This window comes from Lissotriton vulgaris, chromosome 1_2 (genome assembly GCF_964263255.1).
Source record: "Lissotriton vulgaris chromosome 1_2, aLisVul1.2, whole genome shotgun sequence".
Classification (NCBI taxonomy): Eukaryota; Metazoa; Chordata; class Amphibia; order Caudata; family Salamandridae; genus Lissotriton; species Lissotriton vulgaris.
In genome coordinates, this window is record NC_141686.1 from 249436417 (window position 1) to 249458534 (window position 22118).

Here is a 22118-nt window from a genome sequence, read left to right on the forward strand (position 1 = left end):
AAAAGGAAAATGTAATTTATGCAGAAAATCAAGAATTATTTAAAAAAGGACAAACCCATTAAAACTAGGGAAGGAATTATTATCCCTCCCCCGAAAACACCTGCATCATACATCATGATAGAAGAAGGCTACCACACTTGTGTATGGTTAGAAAAATGGATAGAATACACAAAATATGATGGAATATTAGCATTTCCTGAGCACAGAACAATTAATGGAAGAGTTTTGCACAATTTACGAATTTGCATGAATGAGTTTGAACCAAGACCTAGATTAACTAAGTACGTAGCTTTAGAAGAATGGGAAACAGAGGCTTTTGAGCAAGACAGATCACAATGTAGTGGTAACATAACGACATTTTATCCTATATTTTCCTGAGAAACCAGAGATAGCTTTAGTAGTGGAAGGCTAATATCCTGTACTTACCACAGAAGAAACGACTGGAAGTAAATGTACAGAGAGACAAAACATTTAGTGACTGGTAGTGGAGATTCGGAAGATGATTATTTTGAAGATATTTTAATGAAAAAGCCTCCACCTTATTGGGAAGAATTACATAGAATTACCCCTAGTGCCCCACTTCTGAAAACACCCCTTGTGTTGTACATGAGACTACACTTGAAAGGGTACTTCAAGAAAAAGAAAGAGAAGAAATAAATACAAATAGAAATTAGTTAGTTCAGGAAATAACCCATTAAATACAAGTCTTGAAGCCCTAACGATACCAGTGACTATAGGACCCGTTGTTCACTTATATGGAGATAAACAAAATTGTCCTAAAACTCCCGTCCTGACTACACCGATCACACAATCCAGAAAAGAAAAAATAATAATTGATGATCAGGCACGGAAGTGTGAGTTGATAATTTCTCTAATGTATTTGCCAATAAGAGAGCCAATAAACGATTCATTCAGAAAAGTCACACCTGGATGCTCAAAAGAGTTACAGATTGAAACATCCACAGGGACAAAAAGTGCCATTGTAGTAACCCCAGCAGAAATAGAAAGGTGGACACGAGAAATAGAAAAGCCAAAAACACAACCAAAGGTATTGGTTATATTTAAAATGCTGGTAGAATTGGAAGAAATGATAGCAGGAAATGTAGGGGTAGAAAGATTCAATACTTTTAGCGAAGAAGAGTTGTTATTTAAATGCAGAAGCTTTGCCCGAAATACGAAAATATTCCATGAAAAACTGAGGAATTTGGCTTCAGAAATGGGAATTGGCGCAGGGAAATCCAATATATTGCAAAAACTATATAGAGCAGAATTTTCTGATAAAGTTTTAGAGAACATGAATGTGTCAGGAAGGAAATTACAAATAAAAGAATTTTAACATTGTTGCAAAAATTGGGAGATTTGGATAGATGGAAAACTAGGTAGACAAAGAAAAAGGAAGAAGCATAGGCAAACGAACAACATCTGAGTATTTTGTAAAAGAAACAGAAAAGTTTGAAAGGTTGTACCCAATGAGAGAAGATCCAGGAGGAGGTTATGGACATGTCCCATGGACCCGACAGGAAATGTTATCATTTACAAATGATTTCCCAAAGCTTAGAGAAAAACCAGTAGAATGGTACAGGCAAGTTGAAAGGTTTGTGAAAGTTTCAAAAGTTTTGTTGAAGGACTTAGATGGTTTATTTGGCAAAGTTTTTCCTGCTGAATTATGGGCAGAATCTAAAATTAGGATAGATTGGCCTAATGATAAGTACCCAAGAGATACAAAGACAGGAGCCCTGTCATATCAGGTAATGAAAAAATATAATCATGTAATTACATTTTTGAAAGGAAAAATTCCCCCAAAGGAAACTGATTGGATAAAAATAGACAGAACAACCCAAGAAAAGGATGAGTCAGTACATGCATATTATGAACATCTCTGACTGGTGGTCAAGCTGTACAGCGGGGTTGAAAACATTGAAAACAAGGACATGACACATTTTGTATATCGTTTTTTGTCTGGGTTAAAGTTGGAAATATCGCAAATGATTAAACAGCATATGTTATCCTGTCAAGCAAAGCCTATAGATGAGATCCTCAAGGACGCAAAGTACCGTGGAGACGAAATCGACAACAGACTAAAGAATTTAGAAGAAAAGGTAATGTGGGCCCAAGTTAAATCAGCAGGGTAGCAAGAACTTCAGCTAAGTAATCAGGCAGATAATCAAGGAATGTGGCAAGGTCAAGGCGAAGATAGTGGGGCAAACCAAGAGGGCGAACGAGCAGAGAAGAGGCAAAGAAAAAGTTTCCCTTTCATGGGTGCGGAAAATTGGGGCATTGGAAAAACGAGTGTAAGCTTATACAGAATAATAATGTCCAAAATCAAAATTTAAATCCACAGACGCAGAATGAGGTGTCAATGAGGGAACAGCAGCAGGTTGTTCAGAGTCAATTGCCACCTGCCCCCATGCCAAATTTTGTGAGTGAAGCCAAGTACCGTGTGGACACCAGATTCCAGGAGGGAAGTGGTAAGAAAAATTATGTAACTCCACAGTTTCTTTTGCAGGATTAATTTTTTGAGGCAGAACAAAAATGACGTGCCTGAGAGGGGAGGAAGAGGAATGCGTACTTGGCGCATCCTTGCCAGAAGACATCCCAAACTACCCCTCTCGGGAGAAGCGATCCAAGTAGTGGGCATTTCTAATAAACAAATTAGGACCCCAATTACTGAACCAATGGAGGTATGTATTGGCAACTTTAGAGAAATGCACAGATTTGTTGTGTGTGACTCAAGTCCCGTAAACTGGCCAATATTTTGCACACCAGATGGTGTTGTAATTCATACTCCTGATAAAGACGTAGTATACAAGATCATGTTAGCTACACAGGGAACAGAAGGAGGCTAAGGATCACAGAGACTTTGTTTGTTGGGGCATTCTACCGGCGGGACTGCGAGGACCGGCAGCCCACGCGGCAAGGCTTCGTCCTCTTCCCGCCTCCACCGCCATTCCCCTACATAACTGGGTCTGCACTACGCTCCGCGTGATGCGCGCGGGTGCATGCCAGGCGAAGCCCGGGTCAAGGGCGGGCCCATTCTAGCCCGTTACATCCCGAGTAAGACCGGACCGGGCCACGCCTCTTGGTCCATGTTCGTTTGATCTCGTGTGCATTTGGTATTTGTTCCTTTCCTTGGTTGGAGGCTTCTCGCGGATTAAGGACCATGTCTACTCGGGAAATGAGAAGCAGAGCCACGGCGTCGAGTACCATGGTGGCAGGTACTTTGGACAATTTCCTGCTTAGAGCAAACTCACTCTTGTCTAATGAACTTTACTAGAAAGACAGCTTTCGCAGGGAATTGAAAATGCTAGAAGATCCTCATTGGGCCTAATTGCTAATGCTAAAACCCCCGAAAAGCTTAGGGAATCCCTTATTGCTCTTCTTAGTACCATTGATCAGACCATCACATCTGTATTACAAGAGCTTAGGAGTAGCCCCGTTCTCCAAAGAGATTCCCTTGCGGTCATCCCTGAGGCTATCCCTCTGCAATTAAATGATAACAGCCTGTCACTAGGTGACAGCCACGATTCCATGTCTATTGACCTACAAGGAATCCGGGAAGGGGCTGTCCCAAAAAGAAAACCCGGGCCACAAGTAAGGGGTGCAAAAAAAGGCAAAATTAGATAAATGTTCTACCATTAAAGATTCTGTAGGGCCCATAGCAGCTAGCGTGGCTCCGCATGTAACCAAGGTTATTACTAATCCACCTAACACATTGCCTATTGTACAGCCTACTGCATTTAGATTTGGGGATGCCGCCCCTGCTGGGGGTGATCAGCTGACTCTCGTCCTCGGAAATACTTTGAGAACCTTGAGTGACCCCCTTGTCGCTAGACTGGATCGAATTGAACTTAAGTTGCAATCTATAGAAACGGCCACCGAGGCTTTGGTAGACCAGCTGAAGACTGTGGAAAACACGCAGAGGGCGTCTGATGCTGTTAGAGGGGGTTCTTTAACATCAACCCCCCCTCCTTCAGCAAATATTCCTGTCCAAGTAATTTCCACCATTCCAGCACAGAATATGGACTCTGTTGCATCAATTAGTTCCCATAGGCCACCTAGTAAACCAACTGTGAATGATAAGCGGATATCGAGGATAAAAAAGGTAGTTAATTTACCCCCGAGGCTGCTCCTCACGTAGTGGTTCTCACCGGCGTCCCTGAGCTTAGTAATTCAACGGTAGAATCTTATTCATCTTTGAAGAATAAAGTCGCTAGTTGGCTGAATACCTTTCGACCCCTCCCCGCACATGTTTCAAGTGAAATCTTAATGGTTAGAAGGGTCCCTTGGGTGGGTCATACTAATAAAACAATCAAAGGTGACTGTATACTGGTGAATTTTAGGAACCCAGGGATTGTCTCTCACATCTGCAATTGGCCCCCCAGCCATGAGGACACTGTAATCCTGTCCCTTCCATTGTCGTTCTTCTATCCGCCACTTAACATGCAACTCGATCCCGGGCTAGAAGAGGGTTGGACAAGGGTGGGATTTGAGGGCAACTATAGAGGAATCAAGACCAATATGCATGAGCCTCCCACGACCACCAACTACTTTCACATCAATAGGTATAGGTGTTTGGATCAGGTTGACTGACTACACTATGAAGCCAGTGTAGGGAGTCGCCCTGTGGGGAATCATTATAGCAGCCGGGAAAATGATAGTGGGAGGAACACTCAACTAGGGCTAACGGCGGATGAGACATCTGATCCCGCCGCTGACAGTGAAGTCACTGGGCAGGCAAGAACTGTTAGGGTTCCTACTCCAGTCGTTGAGGCTGAACCCACCTCGCCAGCCCAACGATTGCGAGTAGATTATACCCGATTCAAAATCCTTCCTTGTAATGTGGCTGGCCTAGGTATTAAAGTTGATAGCCCTGACTGGGACTCCTTTACAGATGTGAACGATATCTGCCTCTTCCAGGAAACCTGGGCAAGGGAAGACCAATTTCGATCTGGCTTTGCATCATTTTCAGTTCCAGCCAGGTGGGGGGGGGGAGGGCAGACCTTCGGGAGGGCTAACAATCTGGGTGGCAGTCTACTGGTTGTAGTGTGAGGGTCATGGATATTAGTTCAGAGGACGTGCAATGCGTGGTCCTAGAGTGGCTGAATGGTTCTAGACTCGCACTGGTCAATATCTACTCTAGGCCTGTGAATATTACATCGGAGTCTAGAACCATCGAAGAGCTCTCCTCTTTTTTATATAAGATCCCAGAGAGGACCACAGTAGTGATAGGGGGGTGACTTCAACTCTCATTTTGAGCCCCTTGCGGGCTTAATGGAAGGAGGAGGATGAGCATTGGAAGATTCTGTTAGTGGTGGGCCCCCCACCAGGGTCATGGGCACCATTAGCTGTACAGATTATGGCCCTGACCATAAATCACTCAATCAGGGCCTGCAATGGCCGAGTAAAATCAGATATTCCCTCAAAGTGCACTTTCAATAAATTAGGGCAAGAATCACGCCTGGACTATGTCTTTGTTGAGTGCCGTGCTTGGCATAAGGTCCTTGATTTCAGGGTGGTACCTAGGGGTGATAGTGATCACAATGCGTTGATCTTAGATTTCCTATCCCCAGGTATTCCCAGTGATAGTAACAGTGAAGAGCCCGATACAGGCAACAGGGCTCTTCTATCAGACAACAGGCGTAGGGTTAGATGGGACAAATTAGTTACCCAACCGGAACTAGTGGCAGAGCTGTACGCCCGGGTAATTCCGGTGTTGGAGGCCACCTGTGCCCTAAATCTGCAATACCCCTGCATGAACTACATGATAAGGCAGGCGAGTTGAATAAGAACTTACTCAACAGTTTAGCTGAGATTCTGAATCCCCCAGAGTCTAGAGTCTAGAGGGAAAAGAGCAGGGAACAAACCAACCTGGTATAATAAGGCTTGTAGAACGGCTAAAACTGAACTCCTTGAGGCTCTGAAACAAAACAATAATAAGGGACTGATAAAGCAAAGGAGGGTAGCCTATCGTCAGCTAATTCACCATGCCAAGATTGGGTGGGCTAATGAGAACTGGGCAAACCTAAAAGCGGCTCTGTCAACAAGAGATGCTCGGAAGTTCTGGCAGATTGTGAACACGGGGTCGTCTGACCCTGTATCAGCTGCAGCCCCTAACATCTCTGCAGAAGTGTGGGAAGAACACTTTCACACTTTGTATCAGCGGGAAAATCCTACTGAGGATTTGGCACTAGATGGATTAGCTCCTTGTTCTAATCCAGAAATGCCCGAGCCTGAATTCACAGAGGGAGAAATGAGGGCTGCCATATCTAAACTCCCGCTTGGCAAAGCCCCTGGGCTGGACAGGGTGCCTGGTGACCTTTTTTAGCATGAAGCCAGGGTCTCGGCCCCGTACCTAGCGGTAATTTACAAGGCCATTCTGGGAGGCATGACGGTTCCTTGTACTTGGCTGGGAGCAGAGATAGTTCCTATCTTCAAGAAGGGCTCTCCTCTCCTCCCAGCCAACTACAGGCCGATCATCCTTATTGATGTTTCACAAAAGCTCTTCTCGAGGCTGATCCTAGACCGCCTCCTAGATTGGATGGAGGAATTTGACATCTTAAGATCATATTAAGCAGGTTTTAGAAAGAAGGTATCCACTACGGAGCAAATCTTTCGTCTAACCCTGCTACATTGGAAAACTGTTGGATTGAGGGCGGCTCAATCTACACCGTCTTTGTAGACCTTCGTGCGGCTTTCGACTTAGTCCCACGATGGAAACTGTGGAGTGTGCTTTCGGAGTTGGCCATTCCTCCTGCTCTCTTGAATATAATAATCCAACTGCACACTGAAAATTTCGCACAGGTCAGGTGTGGGAAAAATGGATCTCTGTCATCCAGATTCCCCGTTGGCCGGGGGGTAAGACATGGGTGCGTTTTAGCGCCTAACCTGTTTTGCCTTTTTGTCAACGGGGTAATCTTCCGCCTGAACGCGGTCCTCAATAGCGATGCTCCAAGAATTGCTGGGGTTGGTATCTCTGCGATTATGTTTGCGGATGATACCCTATTGCTCTCTAAGACTCCTATGGGCATCCAGCGAGTCTTGGATGGCTTAGAGCTTTTCTGTAAGGATCGGGGGCTCGAAATAAATACCATGAAAACTAAATACATTGTTTTCAACCCCCCAAGAACAACTCGCCCAAGCCCTATGATAGGTGTAGTCCGCCTTGAAAGAGTTCAGACCTTTGAGTACCTGGGTCTCACTCTAAATGAAAATATGACTTGGGGTGAACATCAAATAAAACTCCAATTAAAGCTGTCCCAAAAAGTGGGGGTCATTATCAAGCTCCTAAATAAATCAGTTGTTAAACCAATTGGTCCACCCTTGGAAATTTACAAACTGCAGGCACAGAGGGCTGTAATCCATGGCAGTGAATTGTGGGGCCACAGGTGTGCTCCCGCGATCGCCGCCGTGGAGAACTGATTTTTAAGACAGCTGGTAGCATTGCCCCAGAGTACACCATTGTTGCCGCTCAGGGGAAACATCCTTTACAACGCAACTTTTACCACGCAGTGCCTTTACGACGCAACTATTACAACGCATGTCATTACAACGCATTGCGCTGGGGGGCGCTCTAGGATAGGGAATGGATTTAATTTACTATCCAACACCTTCCCTACTATTCACGGGGACTGGAGTTGGAATAGTAAATTAAACTATTCACTATCCAGCACCCCTAAGCGCTATGCGTTGTAACAGCATGCATTGTAAAAACTGAGTTGTAACAGCATGCGTGGTAAAAGCATGCGTTGTAATGTCATACATCCCCGCTCAGGCTATACCTTGGCCTTAGGCCCGTTAATGAAGAATTGGGACTCAAACCTCTAAGTTTCTGGAGGAGACTCTGGGTTACCCCTGAGTTAATGACCTATAGGCAAGAGCTGTCGGACTTTCTGAGACTTCCGAACGCTCGGAAATTACCATGGCTAAAGTACAGAAGAGAGGAATTTGAGAGACTAGGTCTTGCGCCTATGTGGTCTGACCCGGAGCATGCCTGCACTAACATATCGCGCAAGCATCTGGCAAGTTCGTACTATGAAACCAACTTAACTGCCAACTTAACTGCCTGTCTATTGAAAGCCCAAACTGGTACCCTATCTGCCACGTTTTTTTAATGATTAAAGGCTGTTATAAATTTGAGCCTGTCTTCGACGATGTTAGTCCAGTTGTTGCCAGGAAGTTGTTCTTTCAATGGAGACATGGTTCTCTGGCAATCAGAGATTTCACCAGCAAGTGGTATCCATCATCATTTAAAAACTGCCCTGGATGCACCTCAGAGCTTGAAAATGAATTGCATGGTCATTTTTTTTGCCCTAGCTATTCAAAAGTCAGAAAAAAGTGGATTATTCCACTGTGTAAAAAACCTGGGGGTCATGCACTGTTTGCATGCATACAGAATATTTAAATCGGATCTTTCTCCTCTAATTGTTTTTGCTCTAACAAAATTTCTTGCAGCCATGTGGGCAATTAGAGGGAAATATGTGAACTTTGTTTAATGTAGGGTCCGGTAGAAACACTTGCATTGATCCTAGGGGGCTTGTTCTCTGATTCTAGCTGGGCGGGGGCCTGTAGCTGACTGCATCCATTTATCTTTAATGCTATTTTTGCGTTGTGATGAAATAACCTCCTGGTTTTCTGATGACTCAGATTTTAGATTAAATTTTTAACATATATGTATTTGATGTAATGTATGAATTTCTCTTTTTAATTGTTTAATCAAATGCATCTCTTTTATGACAACATTGTCGAAATAAAGATAGAAATGAATGATGATACCAAACGAGTTACAAGACAAGGTCCAAACTGCAGTGAATCCTGATGTGTGGGGTTTTACCGGAAAGGAAGTAGGATTAATGGCAAATGCAGATAGACCCAGTAAAAGTAACTGTAAAAGAAGTTGCAGTTTATCCTAATACCCGACAATATAAAATGAGCCTGGAAATTAAAGCTTGTTTTGCAGCAGAGATTGAACAACTAGTTGAGCAAGGCATTTTGAAAGAAATAATGAGTAGCCCTTGTAATTCGCCTATGATTGGTACTAGCAGCCCGTCCCGACGTTGTCCGGGTATGAATTGTTGCCGGCCAGTAGTATATTGTTTTGTAGGATTTCGTATTGATAGCATTTCTGTGACAGGCCTGTGAAACGCTCTGATTCACAGTGCACTGCTGATGCACTTAAGAGTGCGCATTCAGTAGTGTGTGAACTCGAGTTTCCTTACTTTACTTTTCCTTGCAATATTATATAGCGCGAACTCGACAACATGGCATGAGCACAATTTACAATACAGAAAAACACATTAATTTGTGGTAGGCACAGGGAGACAAAGCGATTTGCCTGGAATCACAGGATGTTGACCTGATGCCGGGATTCGAACGTAGCTCCCCAGCTCTAAAGTTCGCAATTCTAGAACTTGTGGCAGGAGGTGTGTCTAAAAGTGTATGTCGGTGCTGGACATCAATGAGAGAGACCTGTGCATTTTTCAAATCGGTGGTGAAAAAATATGAGTATGTTGCTGGAGATGTGGGCCGCCGTGCCACCAATGTACTCACCGGGGGAGGGTAAACACCCATTATTCCGCAACTTTCTTTCCGCAGACCATCACTCCGCATACTTTCATTATGAAAGTAACATGACTCCGCAATGCCATTATAACGCATGGCATTACATTTTATATGCTTTACCACGCATACATTTACAACGAAATTTGTTGTAAATGCATGAATGGTAAAAGCATGTTTTTTTTTTAATGTTCGGATAAGGTAAGTATAGTTATAGGGGTATATGTTTTGGGGTACTGAGGTATATCTTTTTTGGGGTGTTTGGGTATTTTAAGGGTTCAGATATAGTTTTGGGTTATGGGGTACAGGGGTAGTTTTAGCGTTTAGGGATAGGTATGGGTTTTGGGGTACAGGAGTATTTTTAGGGCTCAGGGCTAGGTTTGGGTTTTGGGGTATAGGGGTATTTTTAGGGTTCAGGGTTAGTTTGGGGTTTTGGGGTACAGGGGTATTTTAAGGGTTCAGGGCTAGGTTTGGGTTTTGGGGTACAGGGGTATTTTTAGGGTTCAGGGCTAGGTTTGGGTTTTGGGGTACAGGGGTATTTTTAGGATTTAGGTATAGGTTTGGGTTTTGGGGTACAGGGTATATTTATAGGGTTAAGATGGGTTAGTGTTTAAGGGTGTTGGGGTATTTTAAGGAGTAAGGGTGGGTTTTGATTATGGGGTGCAGGGGTATTTTAAAGGGAGCAACGCGCGCCCCGCACCCGCCCACACCCCCAGCACACGATATGAGACATGGCATGAAGGGCGGAATGTATAATCAACAGTTGATGGACAGAATGCAGACATTGTCATACATTCACCCCAATACAGAGATCTAGGCCTAAATCCAACATTTTTTTTGCACTCCACACCACCTCAGCCTTGACCCTGTGCCTCATGGGAAAATTACAGGCCGAACTGCCAAGCCATGTCTTTCCTGGAGCGGACGCAAGCATCCTAGGACCAATTTCTGGTTATCCGCCGTCTTCAGCCAGGATAGCTTGATTCCAGTGGTGTGGAGAGCATGGGACTCACGTCTGAGCATACCCATCCCATCGGGGTGACAAATGCAAAAACAACAGTTGATGGACAGAATGCAGAACAATGTCATACATTCACCCCAGTACAAAGATCTGGGCCTAAACCCATCGTTTTTTTGCACTCCACACCACCCCAATTCAGACATGGCCATATGCAAATCAGCCTTGACCCTGTGCCTCATGGCAACAGTCCAGCCCGAAGGGCGGAACGTACCACACGCCCCCAGCATTTGTCACGCCCCCCCAGCACAAGCCCACAGCACAACGCAGACACGCCCACAAGGGACTACTTTGCTGGCACGGTTCTTTTACTTTTTAAATGTACATGGTGGGCGTCTGCATAGCCCATGTCCTTCTGCTGCAACTGCCCTTTCTAACGCTGTATTGGGTGTTGTGATTGGTGCTGTGGTTCCTGAGATTACCCGCCTCAAAGGTTTTTGGCTCTCTCTTTATTATGTTAGTATGGATAAAGTAACCTGATGGAAAATATAGGGTGGTCCCAGATTTGGGGAAAATTAATAAAATTGTCATACCATGTTGTCCAATAGTGACAAATTCAGCAGTGATTTTATATCAGACTAGCAGCCCGTCCCGACGTTGTCCGGGTATGAATTGCTGCCGGCCAGTAGTATATTGTTTCATAGGATTTCGTTTTGATAGTATTTCTTATCTGTGACAGGCCTGTGAAATGCTCCGATTCACAGTGCACTGCTGATGCACTTAAGAGTGCGCGTTCAGTAGTGTGTGAACTCGAGTTTCCCTACTTTATTTTCCTTGCAATATTATATAGCGCGAACTCGACAACATGGCATGAGCACAATTTACATTACAGAAGAACACATTTATTTGTGGTAGGCACGGGGAGACAAAGCGATTTGTCTGGAATCACAGGATGTTGAGCTGATGCAGAGATTCGAACGTAGCTCCCCATCTCTAAAGTTCGAAATTCTAGAACTTGTGGTGGGAGGTGTGTCTAAAAGTGTATGTCGGTGCTGGGCATCAATGAGAGAGACCTGTGCATTTTTCCAATCGGTGGTGAAAAAATATGAGTATGTTGCTGGGCATGTGGGCTGCCGTGCCACCAATGTACTTACGGTGGAGGGTAAACACCCATTATTCCGCAACTTTCTTTCCGCAGACCATCACTCCGCATACTTTCATTATGAAAGTAACATGACTCCGCAATACCATTATAACGCATGGCATTACATTTTATATGCTTTTACCACGCATACATTTACAACGAAATTTGTTGTAAATGCATGAATGGTAAAAGCATGTTTTTTTTTTAATGTTCGGATAAGGTAAGTATAGTTATAGGGGTATATGTTTTGGGGTACTGAGGTATATGTTTTGGGGTGTTTGGGTATTTTAAGGGTTCAGATATAGTTTTGGGTTATGGGGTACAGGGGTAGTTTTAGCGTTTAGGGATAGGTATGGGTTTTGGGGTACAGGCGTATTTTTAGGGCTCAGGGCTAGGTTTGGGTTTTGGGGTATAGGGGTATTTTTAGGGTTCAGGGTTAGTTTGGGGTTTTGGGGTACAGGGGTATTTTAAGGGTTCAGGGCTAGGTTTGGGTTTTGGGGTACAGGGGTATTTTTAGGGTTCAGGGCTAGGTTTGGGTTTTGGGGTACAGGGGTATTTTAGGATTCAGGGGTAGGTTTGGGTTTTGGGGTACAGGGTTATTTTTATGGTTCAGGGCTAGGTTTGGGTTTTGGGGTGTAGGGGTATTTTTAGGGTTCAGGGGTAGGTTTGGGTTTTGGGGTACAGGGGTATTTTAAGGGTTAAGGGCTAGGTTTGGGTTTTGGGTTACAGGGGTATTTTAGGGTTCAGGGGTAGGTTTGGTTTTTGGGGTACAGGGGTATTTTTAGGATTTAGGTATAGGTTTGGGTTTTGGGGTACAGGGTATATTTATAGGGTTAAGATGGGTTAGTGTTTAAGGGTGTTGGGGTATTTTAAGGAGTAAGGGTGGGTTTTGATTATGGGGTGCAGGGGTATTTAAAGGGAGCAACGCGCGCCCCGCACCCGCCCACACCCCCAGCACACGATATGAGACATGGCATGAAGGGCGGAATATATAATCAACAGTTGATGGACAGAATGCAGACATTGTCATACATTCACCCCAATACAGAGATCTAGGCCTAAATCCAACATTTTTTTTGCACTCCACACCACCTCAGCCTTGACCCTGTGCCTCATGGGAAAATTACAGGCCGAACTGCCAAGCCATGTCTTTCCTGGAGCGGACGCAAGCATCCTAGGACCAATTTCTGGTTATCCGCCGTCTTCAGCCAGGATAGCTTGATTCCAGTGGTGTGGAGAGCATGGGACTCACGTCTGAGCATACCCATCCCATCGGGGTGACAAATGCAAAAACAACAGTTGATGGACAGAATGCAGAACAATGTCATACATTCACCCCAGTACAAAGATCTGGGCCTAAACCCATCGTTTTTTTGCACTCCACACCACCCCAATTCAGACATGGCCATATGCAAATCAGCCTTGACCCTGTGCCTCATGGGAACAGTCCAGCCCGAAGGGCGGAACGTACCATACGCCCCCAGCATTTGTCACGCCCCCCCAGCACAAGCCCACAGCACAACGCAGACACGCCCACAAGGGACTACTTTGCTGGCACGGTTCTTTTACTTTTTAAATGTACATGGTGGTCGTCTGCATAGCCCATGTCCTTCTGCTGCAACTGCCCTTTCTAACGCTGTATTGGGTGTTGTGATTGGTGCTGTGGTTCCTGAGATTACCCGCCTCAAAGGTTTTTGGCTCTCTCTTTATTATGTTAGTATGGATAAAGTAACCTGATGGAAAATATAGGGTGGTCCCAGATTTGGGGAAAATTAATAAAATTGTCATACCATGTTGTCCAATAGTGACAAATTCAGCAGTGATTTTATATCAGACTAGCAGCCCGTCCCGACGTTGTCCGGGTATGAATTGCTGCCGGCCAGTAGTATATTGTTTCATAGGATTTCGTTTTGATAGTATTTCTTATCTGTGACAGGCCTGTGAAATGCTCCGATTCACAGTGCACTGCTGATGCACTTAAGAGTGCGCGTTCAGTAGTGTGTGAACTCGAGTTTCCCTACTTTATTTTCCTTGCAATATTATATAGCGCGAACTCCACAACATGGCATGAGCACAATTTACATTACAGAAGAACACATTTATTTGTGGTAGGCACGGGGAGACAAAGCGATTTGTCTGGAATCACAGGATGTTGAGCTGATGCCGAGATTCGAACGTAGCTCCCCATCTCTAAAGTTCGAAATTCTGGAACTTGTGGTGGGAGGTGTGTCTAAAAGTGTATGTCGGTGCTGGGCATCAATGAGAGAGACCTGTGCATTTTTCCAATAGGTGGTGAAAAAATATGAGTATGTTGCTGGACATGTGGGCTGCCGTGCCACCAATGTACTTACGGTGGAGGGTAAACACCCATTATTCCGCAACTTTCTTTCCGCAGACCATCACTCCGCATACTTTCATTATGAAAGTAACATGACTCCCCAATGCCATTATAACGCATGCCATTACATTTTATATGCTTTTACCACGCATACATTTACAACGAAATTTGTTGTAAATGCATGAATGGTAAAAGCATGTTTTTTTTAAATGTTTGGATAAGGCAAGTAGGGGTATAGGGGTATATGTTTTGGGGTACTGAGGTATATGTTTTGGGGTGTTTGGGTATTTTAAGGGTTCAGATATAGTTTTGGGTTCTGGGGTACAGGGGTATTTTTAGGGTTCAGGGCTAGGTTTGGGTTTTGGGGTATAGGGGTATTTGTAGGGTTCAGGGGTAGGTTTGGGTTTTGGGGTACAGGGGTATTTTAAGGGTTCAGGGCTAGGTTTGGGTTTTGGGGTACAGGGGTATTTTTAGGATTCAGGGCTAGGTTTGGGTTTTGGGATACAGGGGTATTTTAGGGTTCTGGGCTAGGTTTGGGTTTCGGGGTGGTACAGGGGTATTTTTAGGGTTCAGGGGTAGGTATGGGTTTTGGGGTAAGGGAGTATTTTAAGGGTTATGGGCTAGGTTTGGGTTTTGGGGTACAGTGGTATTTTAGGGTTCAGGGGTAGGTTTGGGTTTTGGGGTACAGGGGTATTTTTAGGGTTCAGGGGTAGGTGTGGGTTTTGAGGTACAGGTATTTATAGGGTTTAGGGATAGGTTTGGGTTTTGGGGTACAGGGTATATTTATAGGGTTAAGATGGGTTAGTGTTTAAGGGTGTTGGGGTATTTTATAGAGTAAGGGTGGGTAATGATTATGGGGTGCAGGGGTATTTAAAGTAGGGGTGGGCGGAATTGGCGTGAACTTGGTACAATAAATCTGCAATATTTCGTTCCTTCAGATTTCCAATTATTAAAACAGAAACCTCATATATTCAAGGTAAAATAACAAGTATTTCTACATGCTAAAATGCATATAGTCATTTCACAAAAGTGAAATTAGCTTCAAGCAAGCAGTGAGAGAGGTGATGATTTTGAGATCAAGCCCCTGCAAACCATTATGGGACGAGATTAGCAGTGGGAAGTGAATATTATAGTATCCCAATAATTCTACAAAGAGCTGCAGTTCACCTCTGGTCCCCAGTTGTCCCTGTTGCGGCAAATGCAATAGCATTTAAAATATTATACATCAAGCGCAGTTCACCTCGTGGTCCCTAGATGTCCCTGATGAGGCAAATGCAATAGCATTTAAACTATTACACATCAAGCTGCCGTTCACCTCATCGTCCCTAGATGTCCCTGATGAGGCAAATGCAATAGAATTTAAAATATTATACATCAAGCTGCAGTTCACCTTGCCGTCCCTAGATGCCCCTGATGAGGCAAATGCAATAGCATTTAAAATATTATACATCAAGCTGCAGTTCACCTCGTCGTCCCTAGATGTCCCTGATGAGTAAAATTTAAAAACATTGAAACCCTTTCATGAATGCTAGAAATTATGCTAATCTTATCCCATAATGCTTTGCAGGGTCTTTTAGTTGTATTTTTGCCAATAACTGTGCTTGGGGTGGTTCTAATAGAATGGGACCTTCACTGAATTACTATTTAAAGGGAGCAGGAATGTGTAGAACCAGGGAAGAAAAAACAACACTCGTGACGGAATGCCCCCAGCGATTGTCACACCCCCAGCACACACCCACAGCACAATGCAGACACGCCCACAAGGGACTACTTTGCTGGCATGGTTCATTTACCTTTTAAATGTATATGGTGGGCGTCTGCATAGCCTATGTCCTTCTGCTGTAACTGCCTTTTCCAACATTGTATTGGGTGTTGTGATTGGTGCTGTGGTTCCTGAGATTACCCGCCTCAAAGGTTTGGGCTCTCTTTTTATTATATTAGTATAGATACCGTTGAATGCAGGAGGGTTCACTGTAATTGATTTATGCCATGCCTTTTTCTCCATTCCATTGCATCCTGATAGCCAGTTCTTATTTTTGTTCAAATTTGATGAGCATGTTTACGTTTTAATCGTGTTCCACAAGGGTACACTGAAAGTCCTTCCATTTTTAACCACATTTTGAAAAATTTCTTGAATCCCTGGTGTTGCCCAGACAATCAGTTTTGGTGCAATACGTTGATGGCATATTAGTCAGGTCAAAAACTCGAAGTGATTGTGTTTCTGACTCAATTGCATTGCTAAATCACCTAGCTGAAGGTGGACATAAAATGTCCCTAGAAAAATTACAATTTTGCACAACTTCGGTTAAATATTTGGGGCATCAAATAGAAAGAGGAGGCAGAAGATTGACATCAGAAAGAATAAAAATAATAAGACATATGCAGTTACCACAGACCCAACAAGAAATAAGGATGTTTCTTGGAGTTGTAGGTTATTGCAGGTAGTAGATTGTGTGATTTGAAATACTAGCCAAACCTCTGATACAGATGACCAAGAAACGAGCAAAGGATCCAGTAGAATGGGATGATTAAAGCATGACAGCTTTTGTAAAATTACGAAACTGATCTAGGTATGCCATTTTATTCAAAAGATTATGCATTATTCTGTGATGAGAGTGATAATTGCACACTTTCAGTCCTAACACAGAGACATGGCCTAATGCGACATCCTGTGGCATATTTTTCTGCTACATTGAACCAAGTGGCATCTGCATTGCCAGGGTGTCTAAAAGCTGTAGCTGCAACATGCATGAGTCTAGAACAAAGTGAATGCATTATAATGGGACACCCTGTAAAGGTGTACGTAAACATGCAGTTGTAATGCTGTTGACAAGAACACAAACTCAGTATCTTATTCCTAGTCGGCTGACTAAATATAAACGAACTAGCAGCCCGTCCCGACGTTGTCCGGGTATGAATTGCTGCTGGCCAGTAGTATATTGTTTCGAAGGATTTCGTTTTGATAGCATTTCTTATCTGTGACAGGCCTGTGGAACGCTTCGATTCACAGTGCACTGCTGATGCACTTAAGAGTGCACGTTCAGTAGTGTGTGAACTCGAGTTTCCCTACTTTATTTTCCTTGCAATATTATATAGCGCAAACTCGACAACATGGCATGAGCACAATTTACATTACAGAAGAACACATTCATTTGTGGTAGGCACGGGGAGACAAAGCGATTTGTTTGGAATCACAGGATGTGGAGCTGATGCCGAGATTCGAACGTAGCTCCCCATCTCTAAAGTTCGTAATTCGAGAACTTGTGGTGGGAGGTGTGTCTAAAAGTGTATGTCGGTGCTGGGCATCAATGAGAGAGACCTGTGCATTTTTCCAATCGGTGGTGAAAAAATATGAGTATGTTGCTGGAGATGTGGGCCGCCATGCCACCAATGTACTTACGGGGGAGGGTAAACACCCATTATTCCGCAACTTTCTTTCCGCATACCATCACTGCGCATACTTGCTTTACGAAAGTACCATGACTCCGCAATGCCATTATAACGCGTGGCATTACATTTTATATGCTTTTACCACGCATACATTTACAACGAAATTCGTTGTAAATGCATGAATGATAAAAGCATGTTTTTTTTAAATGTTTGGATAAGGCAAGTAGGGGTATAGGGGTATATGTTTTGGGGTACTGAGGTATATGTTTTGGGGTGTTTGGGTATTTTAAGGGTTCAGATATAGTTTTGGGTTCTGGGGTACAGGGGTATTTTTAGGGTTCAGGGCTAGGTTTGGGTTTTGAGGTATAGGGGTATTTTTTGAGTTCAGGGGTAGGTTTGGGTATTGGGGTACAGGGGTATTTTAAGGGTTCAGGGCTAGGTTTGGGGTACAGGGGTATTTTTAGGGTTCAGGGCTAGGTTTGGGTTTTGGGTTTTGGGATACAGGGGTATTTTAGGGTTCTTGGTTAGGTTTGGGTTTTGGGTTACAGGGGTATTTTTAGGGTTCAGGGGTAGGTTTGGGTTTTGGGGTACAGGGGTATTTTAAGGGTTATGGGCTAGGTTTGGGTTTTGGGGTACAGTGGTATTTTAGGGTTCAGGGGTAGGTTTGGGTTTTGAGGTACAGGGGTATTTATAGGGTTTAGGGATAGGTTTGGGTTTTGGGGTAGCGGGTATATTCATAGGGTTAAGATGGGTTAGTGTTTAAGGCTATTGGGGTATTTTATAGAGTAAGGGTGGGTTATGATTATGGGGTGCAGGGGTATTTAAAGTAGGACTGGGCGGAATTGGCGCAAACTTGGTACAATAAATCCACAATATTTAGTTCCGTCAGATTTCCAATTATTAAAACAGAAACCTCATATATCTATTTCTATACTAATATAATAAAGAGAGAGCCCAAACCTTTGAGGCGGTAATCTCAGGAACCACAGCACCAATCACAACACCCAATACAGAGTTGGAACGGGCAGTTGCAGCAGAAGGACATAGGCTATGCAGACGCCCACCATATACATTTAAAAGGTAAAACAACTATGCCAGCAATGTAGTCCCTTGTGGGCGTGTCTGCATTGTGCTGTGGGTGTGTGCTGGGGGCGTGACAATCGCTGGGGGCATTCCGTCGCAAGTGTTCTTTTTTCTTCCCAGGTTCTATACATTCCTGCTCCCTTTAAATAGTAAATAACAAGTATTTCTACATGCTAAAATGCATATAGTCATTTCACAAAAGTGAAATTAGCTCCCAGCAAGCAGTGAGAGAGGTGATGATTTTGAGATCAAGCGCCTGCAAAGCATTATGGGACGAGATTAGCAGTGGGAAGTGTATATTATAGTATCCAAATAATTCTACAAAAAGCTGCAGTTCACCTGTCGCCCCCAGTTGTCCCTGATGAGGCAAATGCAATAGCATTTAAAATATTATACATCAAGCTGCAGTTCACCTTGTGGTCCCTAGATGTCCCTGATGAGGCAAATGCAATAGCATTTAAAATATAACACATCAAGCTGCAGTTCACCTCGTCGTCCCTAGATGTCCCTGATGAGGCAAATGCAATAGCATTTAAAATATTATACATCAAGCTGCAGTTCACCTCGCCGTCCCTAGATGTCCCTGATGAGGCAAATGAAATAGCATTTAAAATATTATACATCAAGCTGCAGTTCACCTTGTCGTCCCAAGATGTCCCTGATGAGTAAAATTCAAAAACATTGAAACCCTTTCATGAATGCTAAAAATTATGCTAATCTTATCCCATAATGCTTTGCAGGGCCTTTTAGTTGTATTTTTGCCCATAACTGTGCTTGGGGTGGTTCTAAGAGAATGGGACCTCCACTGAATTACTATTTAAAGGGGGCAGGAATGTATAGAACCTGGGAAGAAAAAACAACACTCGTGACGGAATGCCCCCAGCGATTGTCACACCCCACCACCACACACCCACAGCACAATGTAAACACGCCCACAAGGGACTACTTTGCTGGCATGGTTCTTTTATCTTTTAAATGTATATGGTGGGCGTCTCCATAGCCTATGTCCTTCTACTGCAACTGCCCTTTCCAACGCTGTATTGGGTGTTGTGATTGGTGCTGTTGTTCCCAAGCTTACCTGGCCAAAAGGGGCAAGTTCTCTCTTTATAATAGTAGTATAGATCAAGCTGCAGTTTACCTCGTCGTCCCAAGATGTCCCCGATGAGTAAAATTCAAAAACATTGAAACCCTTTCATGAATGCAAAAATTATGCTAAGCTTCTCCCATAATGCTTTGCAGGGCCTTTTAGTTGTATTTTTGCCCATAACTGTGCTTGGGGTGGTTCTAAAAGAATGGGACCTCCACTGAATTACTATTTAAAGGGAACAGGAATGTATAGAACCTGGGAAGAAAAAACAACACTTGTGACGGAATGCCCCCAGCGATTGTCACGCCCCAGCACACACCCACAGCACAATGCAGACACGCCCACAAGGGACTACTTTGCTGGCACAGTTCTTTTACATTTTAAATGTATATGGTGGGCTTCTGCACAGCCTATGTCCTTCTGCTGCAACTGCCCTTTCCAACGCTGTATTGGGTGTTGTGATTGGTGCTGTGGTTCCCGAATTTACCTGGCCAAAAGGTGCAAGTTCTCTCTTTATAATAGTAGTATAGATTATATTAGGGGCTGAGAATGTAATAAAGGGACTACTTTGCTGGCACAGTTCTTTTACATTTTAAATGTATATGGTGGGCTTCTGCATAGCCTATGTCCTTCTGCTGCAACTGCCCTTTCCAACGCTGTATTGGGTGTTGTGATTGGTGCTGTGGTTCCCGAATTTACCTGGCCAAAAGGTGCAAGTTCTCTCTTTATAATTGTAGTATAGATTATATTAGGGGCTGAGAATGTAATAATAGTCAGATGAACTGTCTTAAACCCAGCAACCCTGTTGCCAGATCCCTATTATGAAGAGGTAAAAGATGAAGTCGAACATGAATGTCTCGATGTCACTGAGCTAAGTACCAAACCACGTCCAGACAGAGTACTGTATAAGGATGCACAGCTTGGGAGGATGGTGATTGCCTATGCCGATGACTGAATTGCGCCTCCTCACTTTGAATGTGCGGGCCTTAACAACCCGGTGAAGCGCAGGGCGGTCCTGTCGCTCCTGGAGAACTTGAAAGCAGATATTTGCCTCCTTCAAGAGACGCATCTGTTGCCCAAAGATTGCCATAAGTTGAAATACCGCCACTTCCCAACGCAATTGTTCTCTTCTGCCCCCACGAAGACTGCAGGTGTTGCCATTTTGGTCTCCGAGCACTTTAAGGGTAGGATCCTACAGAAGGGTGCTGAAATTAAGGGGTGGTTGCTTTCCTACAGTTTCTCACTGGGGGATGACACTTTCACAGTCAGCTCGGTTTATGCACCTAATGAGGGGCAGGAGAAGTTTTTTCACCAAGCGCTCAGCGAGATAGCCACGTCTCCAGACAGACACATTGTAGTGGGGGGCGACTTCAATTTAGTCTTTGATAACCTTTTGGACAGATCAGGGCAGCACTCCTCACAGTCAGGCACCCTATCAGAGGGAGGGCACAGTAGGCTGAAAGAGTTGGGACTGACTGATCTCCAGCGGAGCCTCCATCCCGGGGTCAGGGATTACACATACTATTCCAATGCTCACAAGACATACGCGCGACTGGACTACCTCTTGACATCCACTTCACTTGCGGCGCTGGCGTCTCAGATAGAGATAGGGGCGATGGCGCTTTCGGATCATGCGCCGCTCACAGTGGTGTTTTCTTTCCCGCCCCTTGCGCGCACTCCGCGCTGTTGTAGATTGCGCGACCCATTACTTCACCGGAAGGAGGTTGTGGACAAAATCAGGGAGGCCATGAAGGACTATCTAGCACATAATCAACCCACTGACACATCACTGGCCATGAGAAGGGCGGCACTCAAGGCGGTCCTACGGGGCGAGTTGTTAGCGCTTTCGGCGGCGGAAAACGCGGTGCGGGCACGCAAGAGGGAGGAATTGACGGCACACACTCGCGAATTGCAAAGAATCCATCAGCGAACCTGGGCCCGAGGGTTTGGAAGCAGCTGCGCCAGGCGCGCCAAAAGCTGGCTGCTTTAGATCAAGACCGTGCCGGCACTGTAGGTGCGTCACCATGTATTACACGGGGGTCAGGTGCGGTGCCTGCTGGGTCGAGCGCTTAGGGAGCAGCGGCAGCGACATGCGGTGCAAGAGATAACCACGCCGGTGGGAGGCAGGGTCACCGGGGTCAGGGACATAGCAACCGCCTTTAGCGATTTCTACTCCTCGTTGTACGCCGGAGCCAGGCTTGATCCTGCAGACAGTATGGCTTTCTTGCAGTCTGTCATGCTGCCGGCCCTGTCGGCGGAACAGTCGGAACTACTGGACGGGGCGATCTGCCCAGAGGAAGTGATTTCAGCAATATAACGCCTCAAATTAGCTAAAGCGCCTGGCCCGGACGGCTTCACCGCAATTTTTTATAAAACCTTTTGCTCCCAGCTGGCGCCCTTGCTCACCGCCCTTTTTAACTTGTTCTCCGACCCCGGGGCTATCCCGAGAGACCTGATGGATGTCACTATTTCGGTTATACAAGAAACAACTAAGGAGTGACTTATTGAAGCTGTGGACACGAAATTAGAGTCAGACAACCCATAGGGCAAGAAATTCTTCCAC